This window comes from Cavia porcellus, unplaced genomic scaffold (genome assembly GCF_034190915.1).
Source record: "Cavia porcellus strain 051 isolate PalLab524CR breed Dunkin Hartley unplaced genomic scaffold, mCavPor4.1 scaffold_7, whole genome shotgun sequence".
NCBI classification, from domain to species: domain Eukaryota; kingdom Metazoa; phylum Chordata; class Mammalia; order Rodentia; family Caviidae; genus Cavia; species Cavia porcellus.
The window spans coordinates 50258775-50278168 of record NW_026947490.1 but is presented as its reverse complement, the minus strand read 5'-3'; the positions used below and the strand labels follow the sequence as shown (position 1 = coordinate 50278168).

Genomic DNA, 19394 nt, shown 5'->3' with positions numbered 1-19394 from the left:
TTCAATATAATGTATTATATTTTCAATATAATGTATTATATTGTATATAATGTTTCAATATAATGTATTAGTTCATTTAATCCTTTAATCATTTAATCCTAAATTAGTTCATTTAAGCCCATTTCATAAAGGAGAATTGAGATCTAAAGGGGCAAAAAGTATTTGTCAAAGTGAATGTATCTAGGAAGCAGTGGAATTGGAATTTGGGCCCAGCAGTCTTCCTGCATGCAGTGTATTTCATCTGCCTGATCTAGCCATCAAGCAAGACTGCCTTGTTCTCTCTCCTAAAGTGGTTTGGCACAGGCTGCAAACATTCTAGTGGGTCCACCTGCTTGGTGAGTTCCAGCTCCATTCAGGACAGAAGGGAACTGACAACACACAGGCCTGATGGCGTTGGTAGCCAAGCACATCAGTCTCCCTACTGGACACCAGTGCTTGCCTTAGGACCCCGAATCTGGGGTCAAAGTCACTGGAAGTTCAAGTGACCAGGAGAGGGTCCTGGCCAATAAAAAAAAAGGGAGAGAGAGACAGATCTCAGTCTGGGCCAACAAAGAATCACCTAGGAAAACACTGGCCCTTTCTCTCCACTCTCACTGTGGATTTCTGCAGGAAAAAAGAAGGAAGGGTCTGGATAGGATATAGGGCAGCAACCTGGGTCCAGTCCAAAGCAGACACATAGACTCAAACCTCATAAGGTTATATAGCTCAAAGCTATCCTAGATTTGGCAGAAATTACCTAAATGTTTCAAGGGAGACCCAGAATTAACCTTCCTTCCTTGGAACGAAGCAATTTATAGGATGACTCAGAGCTCAGAAGCGAAGGTCTGCACACAGCTTGTGGCTCTTGTTAGCTGTGAGCATTCTTGTGCTGTGAACATACACTCCCTGTTAGAGATATGTGTATAGAACGCTCGCATTTCCCACCCCCAAATTCATATTTTGGAACCTAACTCTCAATGTGATGGTATTTGGAGTTGGAGTCTTTGGGAACTTGTTTGCATCAAAAGATAGAACATTCACAAATGGCATCAAAAAGAACTCAGAGAGCTTTCTTCTTCCTTGCACCATGTGAGGACATAGCAAGAGGGCAATACCCATGACCCAAGAAGCAGGCTGTCACCAAACAACAAATCTGCTGGCATTTTGATCAAGGACTTTTAGCCTCCAGAATTGTGAAACATAAAATCCTGTTTTTTGTAAGCCATCCAGTCAAGGTAACTTGTCACAACAACCTGAACAGATTGGGACATATCCTACCACCCCTGCCAGCTATGCATGGTCTCTGGGAATCTGGGTGAGCTGAGTAACCTAATTCATGAAAGAAGAAATACAAAATGATCTGGTCAATGATCTTATTCATCACAGAGAGGAGGGGGCCTGGGGACCATCATGAAGGAAAAGCAGACAGCAAAAGATGGTGTCTGAAGCCAGCGTCCTTGGAAACACATTGCCTGTGTGTCAAGGTTGAGTACAGTATGTGTGAAGCAAGCTGATGTGTAGTAATCTAGTTTACAAAAACTGGAAACCAGATCCAGGAAGGTTAAGACACTTTCTCAAGGTCATCCAGCAAAACTTCAGCCAGACTCCAAGTCAAGGTCTGTTTTCAATCTGGATCTGTTGGCCCCTGACAATGTTCCCTCTAGTCTACCACACTCCATCGCAAAAACAAACAGACATTTCTGATTGGTAAAGACACAATTCTCCTCCCTCCAGAAAAGAAGCCACAATGACTTCCCTGAGGATAATCCACAAGCCCCTGATGGAATCAGAGTTTTCTTAGAAATGCCTTGGCTGTCTAATTTTATAAAAACTGCTTGTTTATAGAAAATAACTAGAATGCATTTAGCTGATAGGACTGTAAGTAAAGTTCTCTCCCTTCTTGCCCCAAAATATCTTCTGCAAAGTTTTTATTATTTTTACACATTTTTGTAAAAGAACAATTTTTCCTAGATGACATTCTAAATATGTCTAAGGCCACTGAACTGAAGGAAATGTTCAATAAGAAGGTCACTTTTGGTAAGAGTAGACCTCCGCACCATTAGAATCATCCAGACAAAAATATATCCAGGTTCTTGCCTTAAACAGAAAATGTGCACCTGTGTCTTTGAGAATGTGTATGTTTTTCTCTCTGTATCAAATTCCTTTGTCAAGGGGCATGTTCCAAGGAAGTCCCCAAAGCTGAGATGGGGGAGCTTTACTCAGTCCACCCATGGTATAGCTGAAGGTCCACTGATTCTATCACAGACAAAGAGTTTTCACGATGTATTAGTGAATGGCATAGGGACACTTATTAGGCAGAATTTTAAAAGTGTAACTTCAAAGAAATAGAGTGTGGGCCCTCGTGAAGAACAGAGGTGGTTTGGGGTCCACAGCTGGATATACTTATGGGCTTTGGTAGCAGAGATCTGTGGAACATGTGAATTTGTGGAAAGAGTGGGTTCAGCTAACAGATCAAAGTCACAGCCTTTACCTACAGAGGAAAGGCAATGGTCTAGTCGTAAGTGACAGCCACCACAGGGGATGGAGTTACAGGCCCGTGTTACAGATGAAAGGGATGGCCTCAAGTCACAGGTGAAAAGGCCCAGTTACAGGTAAATAGGTATGAGCCAGGCTTATTGTATCTTTAAGGACCTCAGCTAAATGCATTGGGTTTGTCTGATTGGGTTTATGCCCTAAAACTGTAGTTTCAATTAAAAATAGAAGTTTAAAATTATGATTTTCTTTGAGGCCTTTCTACCTGTCCTTACTTTCTCATCTTCAGTGCCTCTCAGCAACCTTTCCCTGACCCAGCAGACTACAGGACCTTCGGACTTCACTGGGCTCTCCTCTGCAGCCCAAGTTGGATGCCCAGGAAGAGGGGTGGTAGTTGCTGTATCTCAGTGGCCTTTAAATACAACCTGCTTCAGAGTCCTAAGGACTGCTGTGTGAGGGCAGATGTCCTTACACAGTGCCTTCCAGGCCAAGACTGGGCAGCTTTACAAGGAGAAATGTCCTCCAGGCACCAGGACTGATTGCTTTCTAACCCTTTGTGGGGTGCCTGGTGACTTGCTTCCTGACCTTCAGCCTGCATTTCCTCATCTAGGAAAGAGAGGTTTGTGTCGGAGACCTCCGAGTCTCCTCCAGCTTTAATTCTCTGCAGTCCAATCCCAGAGAACTAAACTTGTGAGAGAGAGGCTGACACCACAGGGAAGAAAGAAAGTTGGCAACAAAGTGTGGCTAAGCTGGCTCTTTGCATGCCCTGTTCTTTGCATGCAATGAACATCGCCTCATTTAGTCCTTGCAGCAATCCTGTGAAGCAGAAATTACAGCTACAACTAATTTATGTGTAAACAAGGTTCGGAGAAGTTATCTAACCTGCATATGGTCACACAAATTGCAGGTCAGAGAACTCAGCTGTTTGGGCTCTCCATCATGTTCTTAACTGCTGCTTGCTGTGGAAAGATGTGTCTTCAGAAATCTGTCCTCCCAGTAACCGTGACTGATGTTTAAGTGTCTCAAGATGTACTCTCCCTCTTCCCTACAAGTTGCCCAAATTCATTCTGGTTTATCATCTGCAAAGCTAACAAATTAAAAAAAAAACTTTTACTCAAGTCATCACCATTTTAGGTATAAATAATATAAAATGGAAGAGATGCTAGAATTGTGTTTCAAATAGCCCAAGTGAGATGCTGAGGAAAGGACTTTCATATCCAGCAGATAGAGATGAGGTATAAGAAGCAATTACCTTCCTGGAGCCCTGAAATTATAGATAACTCTCAAATTTATATCTCTTCTCCCCATTTTGCATGCTTCTGCTTGGTTCCTGTGACTGAAGACTGCTTGGAAGATGCTACTAAGTTCCAAGGTGATAATTTTTTTAAAAATTATGTGAATTAAGCATCCTACTTGGGTAGTTATGAATAGTTGAACTAGAAGAAAAATTAGGAGACCTCACCTGGATACCTGTACCTGGTACAGTAAGAGAAGCTTCTTTGTGTTCTCTCTTTTCCTGGGTTTACCCATGACAATGACAGACCCACTGGGGAAAGAGAGGCAGCCTGGAAAGACCAGCTGAAGTTTACCCATCAATAGAACCTTGCAAAATTAAGCAGCCAATTATGACCCATCAACAAAGAAAATATTCACGGGATGATATCGTTGTGCAACGCAGTCTGGAGATTTAGGGTCTTGGTCTTTTGCCTAAGTCTGCCACTCATACGTTGATGTTTTCTACCCAGTGGTAACAGAGCAGCATTTCCACGTGGCTCCCCCGGGAGAGGAAGCATCGTGCCCAGATCCTTGGGAAGAAAAGCAAACAGCAATAGTTTGACGGAAGGGGAATCTCTATTCCTAACCAACAGAGGACTTAGATCTCCAGTGAACTATTGTCATTCCTTGTGTATTCCTGAGATCGAGCTCCCAGCATCCAAGCTGAAATAAACCCAAATTGGACACATCTCTGGGACAATATTGTTTTTGGCTCATTCTGTATGATTGGCCAAACTTCACCCCCAGCACAGAGGAAACACTGTTTCCTTTGGACCAAAGTAAACCCTTTTATTTCCTAAAGGAAGGACAGTGATATTTCCATTTTGTGCAAGAAATAAAAACCTGGACATGGGGAAAGAAAGGCTTTAGAGCATAAATGTGAAGGTGCAGGCTTTGAGTTCCAATTTTAGCTCTCAACTTTGTAGCTGTGCAACTTGGCCAGTAGTCAAATCTTAGTGAGCCTGGCTTCTGTCATCTGTAGAAGACAGTTGATATTATTCACCTCCTAGGATTTAAAAAAAAAAATATTCACATAATGTACTTTGCCCTGTGCTCAGCACATAGTAGGTTCCTAGGAAAAGGTAATTGCTACTAATATTGTCTCCAAAAGATGCAGGAGGCAATGATGAAATTTTGCCTTTGCCTGGGTAGATTTTATGTTTTGGCTTGGTAAATCACAACGTGTGGCTTTTCCTTCAGTTCATCCAACTACATCACCTGAAAACCTATTGTGTGCTTGAATAAGTTAGGCTCTGTCGGTAAAGCTATAAATAGCACATGCTTCATCGTAAGGAATTCACAGGCTAGCAAGGTGGAAGGACCATCTAAACAAGTAACGGTAGCATGACAAGTGCTGTGGAGGAAGGTGCTATGTGAGCAACAGAGGGCAGTTAATAGTGCGTGAGTCAGGGTAGAGTTACTGTGCCCTTTGCCGCATGTGATCAGAAGACAAACGTACAGAGTGCTGTATGTACCCTTAGACCAAAGAGGAAGAGTGTTACTGTCACTTGCTCTCATACACACACACACTCATTCAAACTTTGACATGCTCTCTTGCACACTCCAGTCAGTAACTGTAATGTGATTTCACCTGTCCATCTGCTCCTCTGCCTGCTAGCCCAGGCCCAGCATTTCTCCCTGACCAGTCTAAACACCCTTCCTGTCCATGCTTTCTGCTCCTTATGTTCATAGCTGTAGTCTCATCTTGCACAATCCAACCTCTATTCTGTAGCAGAAGGAATCTGTTCTAAACTTCAAACCGATCAAGTCTCTTTCTTGCTTAAGAAAAGCTCTACAGACCAGCTATCTACTCCGCATCACCTATCTTGCCATGAAAAACCAGGCCTGCATGATCCTGCCTCTGCCAACACCTCAATCTTTTTGCCTCTTTTATCTACTTATGCCAAGAGCCTACTATGAGCAAGTCCTTGGGCCAGCAGGCTGATACACTGTGGTAGGAAATTTGAGTTTCACTCAAAGGAAGTCAATAAAAATAAGAAAGGGAGTGACATGAATGAATTTACTGACTGTAACAGTTGCTCTTGCTGGTGGTAGGTAAGAAGAGAGAGGCAAGCACTGAAGATGAGAATGCAAGAAGCTTATCTAGGTGGTGACTGAACTGAAATGGCAGCATTGTGGCTGAGTCAGGACAGCAGCTGTGGTGACAGAGGGAAGAGGGGAGCTGTAAGGTATGCTTTGATCACTCACTGCATTGTCTATCACTGAGTCGGGATGAACAGAATAGCAATGAGCTTGGGCAAAACCTAAGGTCAATTTTGGACACACAAAGCTTAAATAACTGTGAGTTACCCCATGGAAACAGAAAGAGTTCTGATTGTTACCTGCATCTGGAACCCAAGAAAAATCCTGGGATAAATATAAATTTGAGCCTAAGCACCAGGTGTGGTGGCACACACCTGTAATCCCAGTGCTCAAGAGGCTCAGGCAGGAGTTTTGCTATAAGTTTTAGGCCAGCCTGGACTGCATAAGCAATATCAAGGCCAGCTTGAACTACATAGCGAGACCCTGTTTCAAAAAAAAAATTTTGAGCATATGTATAGCATTGAAAGCATAATGCTGGTGAGATTGTACAGAGTGTGGAGGAGCAGAAAGAGAAGATGAAGGGCCCAGGATCCTTACTAAGTCTCTTCCAACTCTATCACACCACCCACTTCTTGCTTACATTTATAAATGGGGGCAAACAAATATATACAGACTATGTAGGATAAAGTAGACATAGCATCCTGGAGTCAGTTTTTGTTTTAGGTAGAATGCGATAGACAAAAATATGAAATGATATCTGAATTACATAGAGGCTTTTGTTTTTTATTTATTGTTGTTTGCTGCACTGAGAACTGAGCCCAAGGTCTTCATACTGAGCTATATACCCAGCCATTTTTTATTTATTTATTTTTTATTTGGAGATGGGCTCCTACAAAGTTATCTGGGCTTTACGATCCTCCTGAATTAGTCTACTAGAGTGTGGGGATTATAGATCTGTGCTGCATGTTGAGCTATAAGATGCATTCTAGCTGTTATGGCTTGTATCTAGATGTCCCCTCAAAGCCTCATGTGATCATAGGTGGGGCTTTTTGGAAATGGCTGAGTATAGAGTATGTGATGCTACAATTAAGGATGTGATGCTGAGAGTGATTCATCGTGTGATGCTAGGATTAAGGGTACCACACCCTGGGTGTGAGTGCTACCCACCCTAAAGGCAGGAAGCTTGGATAGAGTATAAGGCACAGTAGGGAGATAGCTGCCTGTCACTTGCTGCTTGCTGATTTTCTGCTTCTGCTTGTTGTTAACCATTTCCCATCTGCTATGCCTCTCTGCCACGCCATCTTGCCTTGGAGTCAATCAACTATGGACTGAAACATCTACAAACTGTGAACCAAATAAACCTTTCCTTCTTCGACTTTAGGTGTCAGATATTCTGTCTCAGTATTGACAAAAGTAATAAGACACTAGTTTAATCAAACAGCACACATATAGCTCATCTCTATCTCTTCTCTCTCTCTCTCTCTCTCTCTCTCTCTCTCTCTCTCTCTCTCACTGTCTTCTCTCCCTCTCTCTTCTCTCTTTCTCTCTCTGTTATTTTGTACCAAGAATTGAACTCAGGGCTCTCACTTGCCAGGCAGACACTGTGCCACTGAGCTACCTCCTTAGCCCACTCTCTTTCTCATAGACATACAGATGACAGATGACAAGCAACTGCCCATATACAAATAAAAAAACACAAATCCAACCCACGATGTCTCCTCTTCTCATCTTTTCATAAAACCACAAGAGAAAAAAAAAGTCTAGGGTTACCCTAACATTAGCTCCCATGACTCATGAACATTGATGCCACCTTTAAACTTTCCAGTTACATGAAACCAGCTCTGGCTCTCTACACATTGGATGAAGCCCACTGAGATGAAGCAGGAATGTCCACTGAGAATCTAACTGGGAAGATGTTCTTATGTCCTTCCTGAACTGCGCTCCCTCCACAGAAACTCCCCCTAGCTCCCCAAAGCTGCCTCTCAGAAGCTTTCCTCGCACAAACATTTTAATTATGTATTAATTTTTGTGAAAAGGTGGAATATGGGAAAGAATCTGGAAGTATATTTGAGCTGATTGTTATATCTACAAAATTAATGTCTTTATATCTAATTGCAGAACTAAAATTGAATATCAAACCCCATAATTAAAGAATGTACGTAATGATGAAATTATAGTGGGCAGCAATTTGAGAAAAAAATCCAAATTATACTCTGTATAACCTGAAGTCCCTGGTGTGACCTCATTTTGCTATTTTCATTACAGAAATCGCTTGCATGAGCTCATCTCAGAGTTTTCCATGTCTCTGGGTGGGTTCTCATCCTGGGAACAGAGAGGTCTTGAGAACAGGCCCATAGATAACTGTCACTGAGACCCGCTGGCAGGCAGAAGCCTTTGTCAGCCAAATGACTGGTGCACTGGACAAACAAAACAAAACAAAAGTATATCCCATGATTAGTGAGACGGAGTGCTAGGGTCCTGGGAGTAATCAAAAATTAATCTTTCAACATGACACAACAGGGAGGGATTTGCCTGAGATTTTTTCATTTAGAAGCATCATCAGAACATTGGAGTAAGAGTCCAAACAGCAGGGCTGGGCATGGTAGTGAATGCCTATAATCCCAGGCTGAGACAGGAGGATTGGAGGTTAAGCCCAGGTTGGGAAATTTAGCAACTTAGTAAGATCTTGTACAAAGGCAGAGTTCAGTCCTCAGTATCACATACAAACTACACCCGAATATGTGTGTGTGTGTGTGTGTGTGTATCTCACATATATGCAAATACATACATAATTATACATATGTGGTTCTTAGAGGAATGTGAAAAAAAACAAATAATCATGTATCATGAAGCTCATACAGATCCTGTCACTGTTTGTGGACTACCTTGTAAACAAAAATTTAGAAATACAATAATGGGAGTTATAAAGGTAAAATGCAGAGAGCAAGGAGCCAAAGGATCCGCTTGTGTGAATTGCTGGCTTTATACCAGACACTTCCGTAAATCTTCCCAACAGGTGGACTCGTTTAATCCTCTTAGTAACCCCATGAGGTGAACACAACTACTACATAGAGAAAATAAACAGTGCAGTGGTTCATAACTCACTCAAGGTTACCCACATGTTAAGCAGCAGAGACAAGTTTAGAACACATGCATCTGGCTGCAGAGCCCCACAGGGATCTCTAGAAGGTTGACAAGCCCTGAAGGCTCTGGAGAGGACAAAAAAAAATGGAGGGAAAACTGTAAGCAGCAAGGTTCAGGAAATATGGAACTGGCTGGGAACATGGCCAAGACAGTCACAGTGAGCGCTGCAGGTGAAATGAGCGGAAAGAGAGAGAAGAGATGTCTCGGCCATCGGAAAAGTGGGGCAGGGACACGTGGCAGAAATGGTAAGTCCAAGATATAGAAGTCTTTGGCCTGAGAGATAAAAAGAAGGGTGGTAAATTATCAGAGGCAGAAAAGGAAAAGGATATGATGGCACAGCTGAGCTCTTCACAAATATTGCAGCTTTGAAATGACCGAGGGCTCCCCAAGGAGGTGTCCACCAGGAGCTGCAGATTGAAGACAAGAGCTAACATGGAACATCAGGCAGGAGTGGCTGGTCTCAGAGTGGTCTGTGAAGACCAGAACATGAAGCTGGAGGCAATCCTGGGATTGTCACAGGGAGGACAAGGAGGAGAAGAAAGAAATGAATGACACCAAAAAAGGAAGTTGACAATCATTGTCTGCAGAAGCTTCCCTGGCCTCACTCTACTCTGTCATAGGCCAAAGGACAGAGTTTATAGGCATCTCGTTCACTACTGAATCCTGACAGCTTCAGGCCTGTCCGGCTCTAAGTCCTACTTTCCGAGAGTGGGGGGATATGTAGCGGGTCAGAGGAATGGAGCCACAGAGCTGGGAGTAGCAACCTGCTCTCAGTTCAATGCTGTGTCTGCAGCACCCCGCTGCTCCCAACCCAGACCAGTGCCCACAGTTTCTCAGGAGCAGCCCTGTCAGCTCCTCAAGAGGCATTCACATGTCACAGAACATGTGTGCGCTGACAGGGTGCAGAGAGGCCAAGCCACAGCCACTTCGCCCTAACATACCACACCTCTCATTTACTGTGAACCTCCTGGCACACAAATAAAAGATCAAATCCAGCACTTCAACCACCATAACAAGCATAAATGTTTACCAGGGCCAGAAGAAAAAGCAATATCCCACCCTTTGGCTCCACAAAACTTTAACAAGAGTCAAATCACAGAAATTAGTATCCTGGCCCCTCCACAAACATAACCACTTGCCTCTGGCAAATGAAAAAGAAGCCACTTATCCCTCCAGATCACATGAGTCTTTGGGTAACAACACAAAGCACAAGAGAACCCAGGGCTCTGCACTTGGTCAAAGCAACTGAAGTCAGAGATAAAAGCAACACTAAATTTAGTCACTATTACCCGAACTATTCCAGGTTATAGTAGCTAAAATGTTGATGCCCAAAAGGAAACCAGAAGCCAAAGAGTTCCTTAATTATCACTGTCAAGGTTGCTGATGTATCAGTTCATCTAAGCTACAGTCCAAGTTATTCAAACACTCAGTGAGGTGGTGGAGTGAGAATATGTTGTGCAAGACATTGAAGCCCATCATAGTTTGACTTTAAGGAATGGAGATTGACAAAGATAACCTCTTCCACTCAACTGCAAACACTTCAAAAGCAGAGCTGAGACTTCTCTGAAGAATTCTGTGAACAGACAGTAGCTTAGGCCGACAGTTCCCGCCTGCTCCACATGTAGAGGACTCTCCACAAGCCCCCACAATTACCTACGCCAAGTCCTTGTGATCAGTCTCTCACTACATATCTCCCGCTGGTTCTCTTCACTGGTTGAACCCAATCAGGGAGAGCCTTCATGTAGATTCATCCTTTCAGTAAATAATTATGAAGGCTTTGATACATGCATAAATGTGTCATGAGCAAAACTAGGAAATCAGCATATCCATCACCCGAATATTGTTTCTTTGTGGCCATAATACTCGAGATCTTTTCTTAGAGTGACATTAAAATATACATCATTGCTCACTTAAGTCCCTTTATGTTGCAACAGGACACCAGATCTTTTCTCTCCTAATGTTGTCCTAGTTTACTCACCTCTCCTCAAGTTCCCTTCTCTACAGTTTCTCATAAATATGTAGAATTATTGTCAATCAAAAATTAGAAATAAAAAAGTAATAATCACTGAGTGCTCACTAGTTTCCAAGGCATTGCTCTAGAAGGCAGAGATACAAAAATGGGGAGCTACCTGGGCTCCCTGGGTATTCCCCTAAAGCAGTCTAACCCCCTGCAGTTAGCTGTTTATTACTAATCTTAAATGCCTGCATAGCACCTAATTTACTCTCTCCCACTTATCCTAGAGGTTAACTGTAAAGGTAATGAAGACATAGGGTTCATTGCACAGAAATCAGACCTGCATAATTTTTCATAAGATGCAAGAGAGGACTTCAAGAGCAGCAAGTTTCTAAGCAGGACACGGGAAGGAGGTGGCAGAGAGCAGCCTCTGTTACAGAAATCGGGGAAGTAGGTCCAAAGTCACAAAGAATGCAAAGGTACCCATAGGGGAAATGCAGTTCCTAACATTTTTACTCTTCCACTGTCTTAGACCTCTGAAATCTTGACTCCAGCCATGCACCAACCCTTTGTGCGCTCTTCCCAAACCTGTATACAACTACAGAGAGGGAAATGTGTGCCATGGGTGAGGTTTCTTTTTTTTCCACCACTAGGAATTCAACCCACTGTCCTCACACTGAGCTACATTCCCAGTTCTTTTTTTTTTTTTAAATTTGTATTTTGAATAGGAATTGTTAAGTAACACTTGAATTTGTGATCCTCTTTCCTCAGCCTCTCAGGCCTGCCCCACCTTGCTGGTCTCAAAGATTTTCAGTCTTGTGGGTATTTTAGAGATTACAGTGTGAGGGTATCGATCAAAAGCCTAAAAATTTAAAACTTAGGCAAATTAAAAAGAGCAGCAACCATTTCAATACTGGCTCTGATAGCCGTAATTCACATGAAGCCAGAGGTCCAGCTGGAATTCCATTTGAAGACATACATGAAGGAGCCTAGATGGAGTTTAGACACAGCCTAGCATGCGCCGAGGACTTCTGAGGTGGAATTTTCTTTTTATTTTACCAGTGCATATTGAATACCCAGAGTAATGGGTTGCACTGTGGCACTGTCCTGTATGTGCACGACACTCCTTGATCATATCTACTCCTATTGCTCTTCCTAGTTTTTCTCCCTGATCCTTACAATTGCCTTCTAATTTAAGGGGGTTTGTTTGTTTGTAGATTTCACATTTGAAAGAAAATACACATGCTTGTCTTTTTGAGTTTGGCTTATTTTGGTTAACATGACAGTCTCTATTTCCATCCATTTTCATGCAGATGACTTCTTTATGGACACATAATATTGCATTGTGTGTAAATATGGCATTTTTCTTATCCACTCATCCACTGATAGGCACCTTGCCTGACACCATCACTTGGCTATTGAGAATTATGCCACAAAATATGAGAATGCAGGAATTGAGACAGAATTTTCTAGAAATCCATATGGTGAAGCATTGAGGAGCCTCCAAGTAGAATCACTCATTCTAAGAGAGAGAGAATTGAGAGCCCAAGTTGGTCAATTCACCCACCTCCATTTGGATGGTGAGAGAGACAAGTTCAGCACAGTGTCCTCAGGTATGTCTGGTATCTTCACGTTGGGGACAGAGATCCCAAAGTGAGATTAAAAGAATCTATTTCATAAAATGATGTGCAGACAACCAGGTCATAGCATTAAAGTGGATCAAAATGACACTTCCAGCAAAATGACACTTCCACTTTTCCAGCATACATACCCAGTATGCTGGAAAACCCAGTCAGAGGGGCATAGGACCAGACTTGGCAACTCAGGGATTGCAGAGCTATCTCAGTAGGTTGGACAGCAGCCATCCATGATGGCTGTTAGCCTCAAGAGCAGGCAGCATCCTAAGGAGCCAGAGCTGGAGACAGGAAAGAAGGTGAGAAAAATAGCAGGTTCCTCAAGGTGGAGAGATCCAAGCTCCTGAGCCAACAGTGACATCTTTGATGAGTCCTGGGTAACTGGTGGAAGAAATTTTAATGCTATGGAAGAGGAGGAGATGAGATTTCTCTCACTGAGGATGTAAAAAAGTAGGGGAATAAATAGTAACTCACTACTTAACCACATCAGCTTTTCTTCAAGAAACAAAATTTTTTAAAAAATTAGAATATTCTAGCTTAAAATGGAGGTTTTACAACCAGCACTCTGGCCTCAGACTACATGCCAGCTCTGTTTTCTGTTGCTCCTATATAAATTATCACAAAGCCCATGACTCAGAACAACACAAATTGGAAGTCAGAAGTCCTAACAGCAGAGTAATGAAAGAGTTTAGTTCCTTCTGGAGACTCTGAACAGGAAGCTGTTTCCTCTCCGCCCACAGCTTTATGTGCTCAGCTCTGTTTCTGGGCCCATGGCCAGCAGAGAAGCATCTTCCTCCTCCCTGGATCCTATTTTCCCCCTTACATCTTCTTTATCTTCAGTCTCATCATTTTAACTTTCTCCTTCTAAGTACCTTTGTGACTCCAACAGATCCAGCCAGGTAATCCAGAATAATCTTTTCATCCCAAAGTCTTAACCTTCATCACTCTCCTAAAGTCCCTTATGCCATGCCAGGTAGCAGATTCACAGGTTCCAGGGACTGGGAGGATATAGGAGTCCTTCAGCAGCTAGTGGCATTATTCAGCTTACCACAAGCTCTTTATGAATTCTCACTAAATTACCTCTATGCTCAGCCATCCCAGCCAAAAGAGCCTCTAAATATGGTTGCATAATTGTTCTTCGTGGATGTCCAAAAGTGCTAGGCTTCACAGTCTGATTAAATCCATGGCCAGCCTCTCTACTGTCACTAGGACTTCCTTACACCACAGGGCACTTTGGAGGTAATGGGAGCTTTTCTGTTTTCTCCTATGCTTTACCTTTGCTACAGATCAGTCACACGAGGGAAGAGAAAAGACATGGAGCCCAGATCCCACTCCCTCCGACTCCGAGTCAATGTACATTCAGATGCCTTTGCTTTGCTGACAGCTGGTTTGCAGAACCAGGAGACAAGGAATTCTGTTGTTTTAAACCCCTAGTTTCTGGTAATTCATTACAGAAGGTCTAGGAAAATACTAGAAATAGTCAAGCCAGTTGTGGTGGTGTACACCTATTATTACCCCAACACTCTGGGGGGCCAAAGCTGGAGGACTGCAAGTTTAAACTCGGTATTACCTGATGACATAGCGAAACTTTGTCTCAAAATACGAAATTAAAAAAGGGCGGGAGCTATAGCTCAGTGTGAAAACCCTGGGTTCAATCTTCAGTACCAAAACAAAGCAAAGCATTTGCTTGAATCTCTCCTGACACTGTACTTTCACTTTCAGTAGACTTATTAAGTTTTATTTACAAATAACTTTTGGCCCTCAGATTGTAGTTTGTCAAATAATTTATTACATTCATATTAAAATAATATTTAGGTTGGTCCCTGAATTCTTTTTGGTGTCTCTTCAAAGTTTGTACCCAAGGCAAGTGCCTCAATTCCTCACCCTGGTTCCAACCCTTTGTGCCTAAGATTTTTTCCCCCTGAATCCATTAGCTTGCATTTTTTTTTCCCAGCCGAATTACTCTCCTTCCTGCCAGCTTCTCTCCCAGGGTCTTGACTGCTGAGCAATATAATATTTCTTGGCTTCCAACAGTTATGCCAATAGATTGCATCTGCGAATTTTAATGCCATAGCTGATATTTCCTGTGGGTAATTAAGAAAGGTGCCAATTAAGGTCAATTGTAACCAAACGCCTCCAGGTCTCCCTAGATACTGCCCGTGGGGGAAGAGAGTAGTGTTATTGCTAGGGTATCCTTTGTCATTTTCCTGCCACACTTATTCACCCTAATACCCAAGCATGCACCATTTGGATATCATATTGAGCACACTGCAAAAAAAAAGATGGCAGCTAATTCAAGAGCAGCTCCTCTGATGCTGGTCACCTTGGTTGCTCCCTCACCCATAATGTGTTTCTTTCAAAGTGCTTGGCTTTGAGTATTGGACTTGCGTACATGTGTGTGTTTGTTTTGTTTGTGTAGTATAGTGAAACAGCCTGCTCACTGACTCATGCTTGTCTGCGTGGTTGTGGGTGCACCCTGCAGACGTGTGTCTTGCGAGGGCTGGAAGGAGCATTAGACTTCCAAGGTATTGGGAAATTTGGGTTCTACTGCAGTCTCGCTGCACAGGCCTGTGTGTGTCTGTGACAAGTCTCTTGTTTCCTTTCCTCTTGTTTTCATCTGTAACATGGAGTAACAATTTCTAGCCTTCTTTCTCATAGTGGTTAAAACTTAAGAGAATAATACATATGCAAGTGCCCTGTTGATTGAAGTACCTGCACCAAAGCTTACAGCATAATGTGGTTCACTCAATTTTTTTTTTGTGGTTCACAAAACAGCGGAAATAGGGATTGGTGGTAACTTACGCTATATTCAAAGAATAATTATTTTTTTTCCTCAAAAATAATTGACTCCTTGGCAAATAGATAGATTAAATGGATATAAAAAAATTCCATTTTACAGCTGGTATGTGTGCACATATATATGTCTATGCAACTTTGGGAAAACGTCAGGAAGGGTAACCACCAAAGCTAGATGCAAAGGAAAACAGACCTATCTGGAGAATTAGAAGAGAGAGCTAGCAAGGAAAAGTTTACTTCTCGTAGCATGTCGTTCTTAAGTGGTAGAATTAGCAGTTAGTATCATTTAGTGATTTTCAGTGTTTTTAATTTTTAAAAAATTAAGGGAAAAAGTGCTACATAAACACCAAGTCTTTAGCTCCCTAAATGTGCCAGATGATTTTACATACCTTTTCCTTAAGGCGTGCATTTTTAATCCTTACCCCACACATATACACCTCTCAAGGGATCGGGGGACCAACCCCACAGTGATAAAGGAACTTGCTCAAGGTGACCTTCCCAGTAAGTCAGAGCGATAGCCCATCTCCCACTCCATGACCATGTACTCTTTCCAAGATCACATTACCTCTGTTGCTATAAAGGTCTCTGATTTGCATCTGCTCATTCATCCATTCCACAAATCCTCACTGAGTTCTTACTCTGCTTAGCACCCTGCTTAGTTCCAGAAAGAGTCTCAAGGATGAATAGAGCAACATTTTTGCATTTGAACAATTAAAAGTCTCTGATGTTGTTAATAAGAAGCAGAAGAAAAAACAATGCTTCGTGGGCATAGCGGGAGAGGGTAAACATTTGGGAACTGTGCTTTTGTGCTGGCTACTCATGAGGTTGAGTCAGAGGATGGCTCTGATCACATCCTTCTGACAATGTCCCCTGGGTTGCAACACAGTGAAGACTCTGGATATTTCCGTCCATACCCAGTTTCATTGCTTTTGTCCACTGTGGATGTGTCAGTGGTCAACACAGAGACCAATGTATCTGCAGAGATTTGAAAAGAGAGAAGTGCTCTGGTCATGTTAGGAAACGTATAGAAATCAAAGTTAAATCAACAATTGCTAGAAGTGGAAACTACTCTCTGGAGGATCCTGTAAATATATATATATAAAAAATAAGGCCCTGACTCAAAATAATGAAACACAGACCCATGATGGACCTGTATGTAGTTATTTTTAAAGCTGAAAATCCTCCACATATCTTTTTCTCCTTACATAGCTGGGAACACAGGTTGGGTTCTATTTGATATGTGTGTTCAAGGAATTTGTATACATAGTCACTGTTAATTGGAACCCCCAGAAATGGCATCAAGAAGAAGTGGCTCGCACTTGTAATCCAAGTTACTTAGGAGGTTAGGCAGAAGAATCACAAGTAAGAAACCAGTCTTGGCAACTCTGTAAGACTATGTCTTAAAATAATAATGACAATAATAAAAGGAAAAGAAACAATTTGGGGATGTAGCTTAGTGGCAGAGCACCCCTAGGTTTGATCTCTTGTATGATGAATAAGTAGATAAACAAATAGGAAATGGAACACGAACCAGGACATGTGGAATTGTGTAAGTGGAAAGGAGGAGAAGAGCCACTTGTGGAAGCAGTGACACCTGAGATAAGATACAGACAGGTGCATGAGCGCACCTGCTGGGAAAGATTCCACAAGCTGTAGAGCTTCCAGGAACCCTGGCAACAGTCTGCTTGCTACGCACCTTTACTTCACAGCTGAGCCATCTGCGAGCCAGACAGTGGACTGACTTGCACTTATCACACCACCGTACTCACCTGGTGGTGCATAAAGAGGTTTCCAGTCCACTTTACAGTGTTTAATGAATGCCCTGTGAACGTGTTGTCCCCAGAAAGTCACAGGAGTTCAGAAACAGGAAGTTGAAGTCTGAAAGGGATTTTGATTTAAGAAGAAAACACACGTAGGGAATGAATTTGGAAAAAGCCGTCGGAATTTAGTTCTGCGAGGCCATGGATACCAGTCCAAGGGGTGGGACCTTGTTTCCCACGTAGGTTACAGAGAGCTATTCCATATGTTTGAGAAGAGCTCAAATAGCAAACCTGAAATCATTTTGTCCTGAGAAACAGAACTATATCTAAAAATAATTTAGCTTGGATCAAGCAAAAGTCTTTCTGGGTTTAAAAAGTAATCTCTGAATCCAAAGAAAAGATTACCTAGATTTTTCATGCATTCTCTCTGAAAGGAACAAATATCCTTTTATATCTTCTCTTGTGGAAAGTGTATGAACTTTATTTCTTTCTCTGATATAAAAGTACTACATGAGCATTTAAAGTATTTCAGCAAAATGAAGAACCAAAAATGTTCCCATAAACTCACCTAAAAACCAAACGTAGTTAACATTTTGGCATATTTTCATTCAGTTGTTTTCTACTCATTTTTACATAAGTGAATTTCATAACTCTACATTACTTTGTGACTCCTATTTTTATTTCATCCAGTGCCATGAGTACATTTTTGGGTTACGTAGTCATTCATTTTAAAGACTATAATCAATTTTTTTATTATTCATTAAGTAAAAAATATGTATACAATTCTGGGTTGTATTTTCTCCTATTTTAATAGCTTTGCATTAAGTAATACATGCTTCATATTTGGAGGAAAATATCCATAAAATTAGTTTGTAGAGGTGGAAAAATATCTAGGTTAAATGTTTCTACTCACCTCTTGACCAATTTTCCTTTGTTGTTTCTCTTCTGATCAGCACTATATTCCCTTCCTTGTTCTGGAAATTGACCGCCTATGTTCTCCAGCCTCTCAGATTCTCAGATATTATCAGTGCTATGATTTATTAGGGGGATTCCGCTTTGCATTTCCTAGCACAAGGCTGAGTCTGCAGGCTAAAACGTCTGCTGTCTTGTCCAGGGAGTTGGAAAGTACAGCTTTGCAACAGGAAGATTAATGGTGCTTTCCTGCTCTCCATGGCCTATGTGTTTCTCATTATCTCCCTTTGGATGAGATCACTGCCTTTTGTTCTGAAGCCACAGGAGGTTGGTCTTCACTTCTCCCAGAGCAGGAACTTCTCTTGGGCTAGCTAATACTAAGGACAAAGCCAAATCACCAGCCTCTTGTGCAGTCAGAGTCCTCTCCTCTCTATTCCACCAGGCATAGCTCTGCTACAAGCTCTGTTATACCCACCTGCTCTTGTGCTGGGTCTCCTGACAAGAATCCCCACTCCCAGCTTCTTTCTCTTCCAATCCTTCTTACACACTGCATCAAGATCAAGTTTTCCTCAGGCAAAATTCGTATCAGCCTACAGATCTGCTCAGCTCTGCTCTAACATCTGTGGCAGTTCTTTGTTACCCATGCAAGAGCAAGATCTAACACTTTGCAGCAAATCGACAAATGTTCACTGTGTACTTTTCACTGCGTAACCCACAGCAATAAGCACCACAAAGGGGTCAATGTCTACTTTGGTAGCCGAAAGTGACGTGTGGGAAGTTAAGCAATAAGGCTCCAGATCCATCCCTTTCTACAGAACTCACACTCAACAGTTTCAAAGGTGATTCATTTTTCTCTCCCCAAATCTATGTTTCCCACTACCTGGGTTCTCAAAACAATACACATTCAAGCTAGAGATGTGGAAAGATTTGGGAAGCAAAAGATTTTGGCTTAGCAGAGCCCATCAAAATCCAATTATTATATTATATGCTTTCTTAGCTGTACTTAGGGGAATAAAGCCATATAGAAATTCGTAAGACATCTCCTCACTATTGTGAGCATGTAATCTAGTGTGAGAGACATAGAGCTTGCCAGAGTGGTCCCCTGTCCAATGTCACCATAGTCAGAAGCCTACGACTCCAGATCTGCCTACTCAGTCATTCAGTGTAGGAAACACCAAGTCATCCCCACGTGTTTCCTTGGTATTCTTGTTCTTGTTTTCTACAAAATCCCAATCAATGCAGATATTGGGACAATCACAACAGAATCTGTGGAGCACCTCATATTATCTGACTTAGTCCTCACAACAAATTCACAAGGTATGTGTTTGCTACCTTCATTTTACATGGGAGAAAACCACCTTGTAGGGAAGTACAGTCACACAATCAAGTCCTTTGAGTGCCACA

At 42.1% G+C, this 19394-nt stretch overlaps 1 protein-coding gene across 8 annotated transcripts in view; it reads right to left on the bottom strand.

Annotated features, from left to right (window-relative positions):
* Ddr2 (discoidin domain receptor tyrosine kinase 2) overlaps nucleotides 1-19394 on the bottom strand; it is a 137259-nt gene that overhangs the window by 92942 nt on the left and 24923 nt on the right. Inside the window, exon 1 of one of the 8 annotated variants that reach the window (XM_063253586.1) lies at nucleotides 17992-18865. The exons of the other annotated variants lie outside the window; for them this stretch is intronic. The gene's annotated coding sequence lies outside the window, so the exon portion shown is untranslated. Of the gene's footprint in view, nucleotides 1-17991; nucleotides 18866-19394 lie in introns of those variants that run through there. 8 annotated transcript variants of the gene reach the window in all.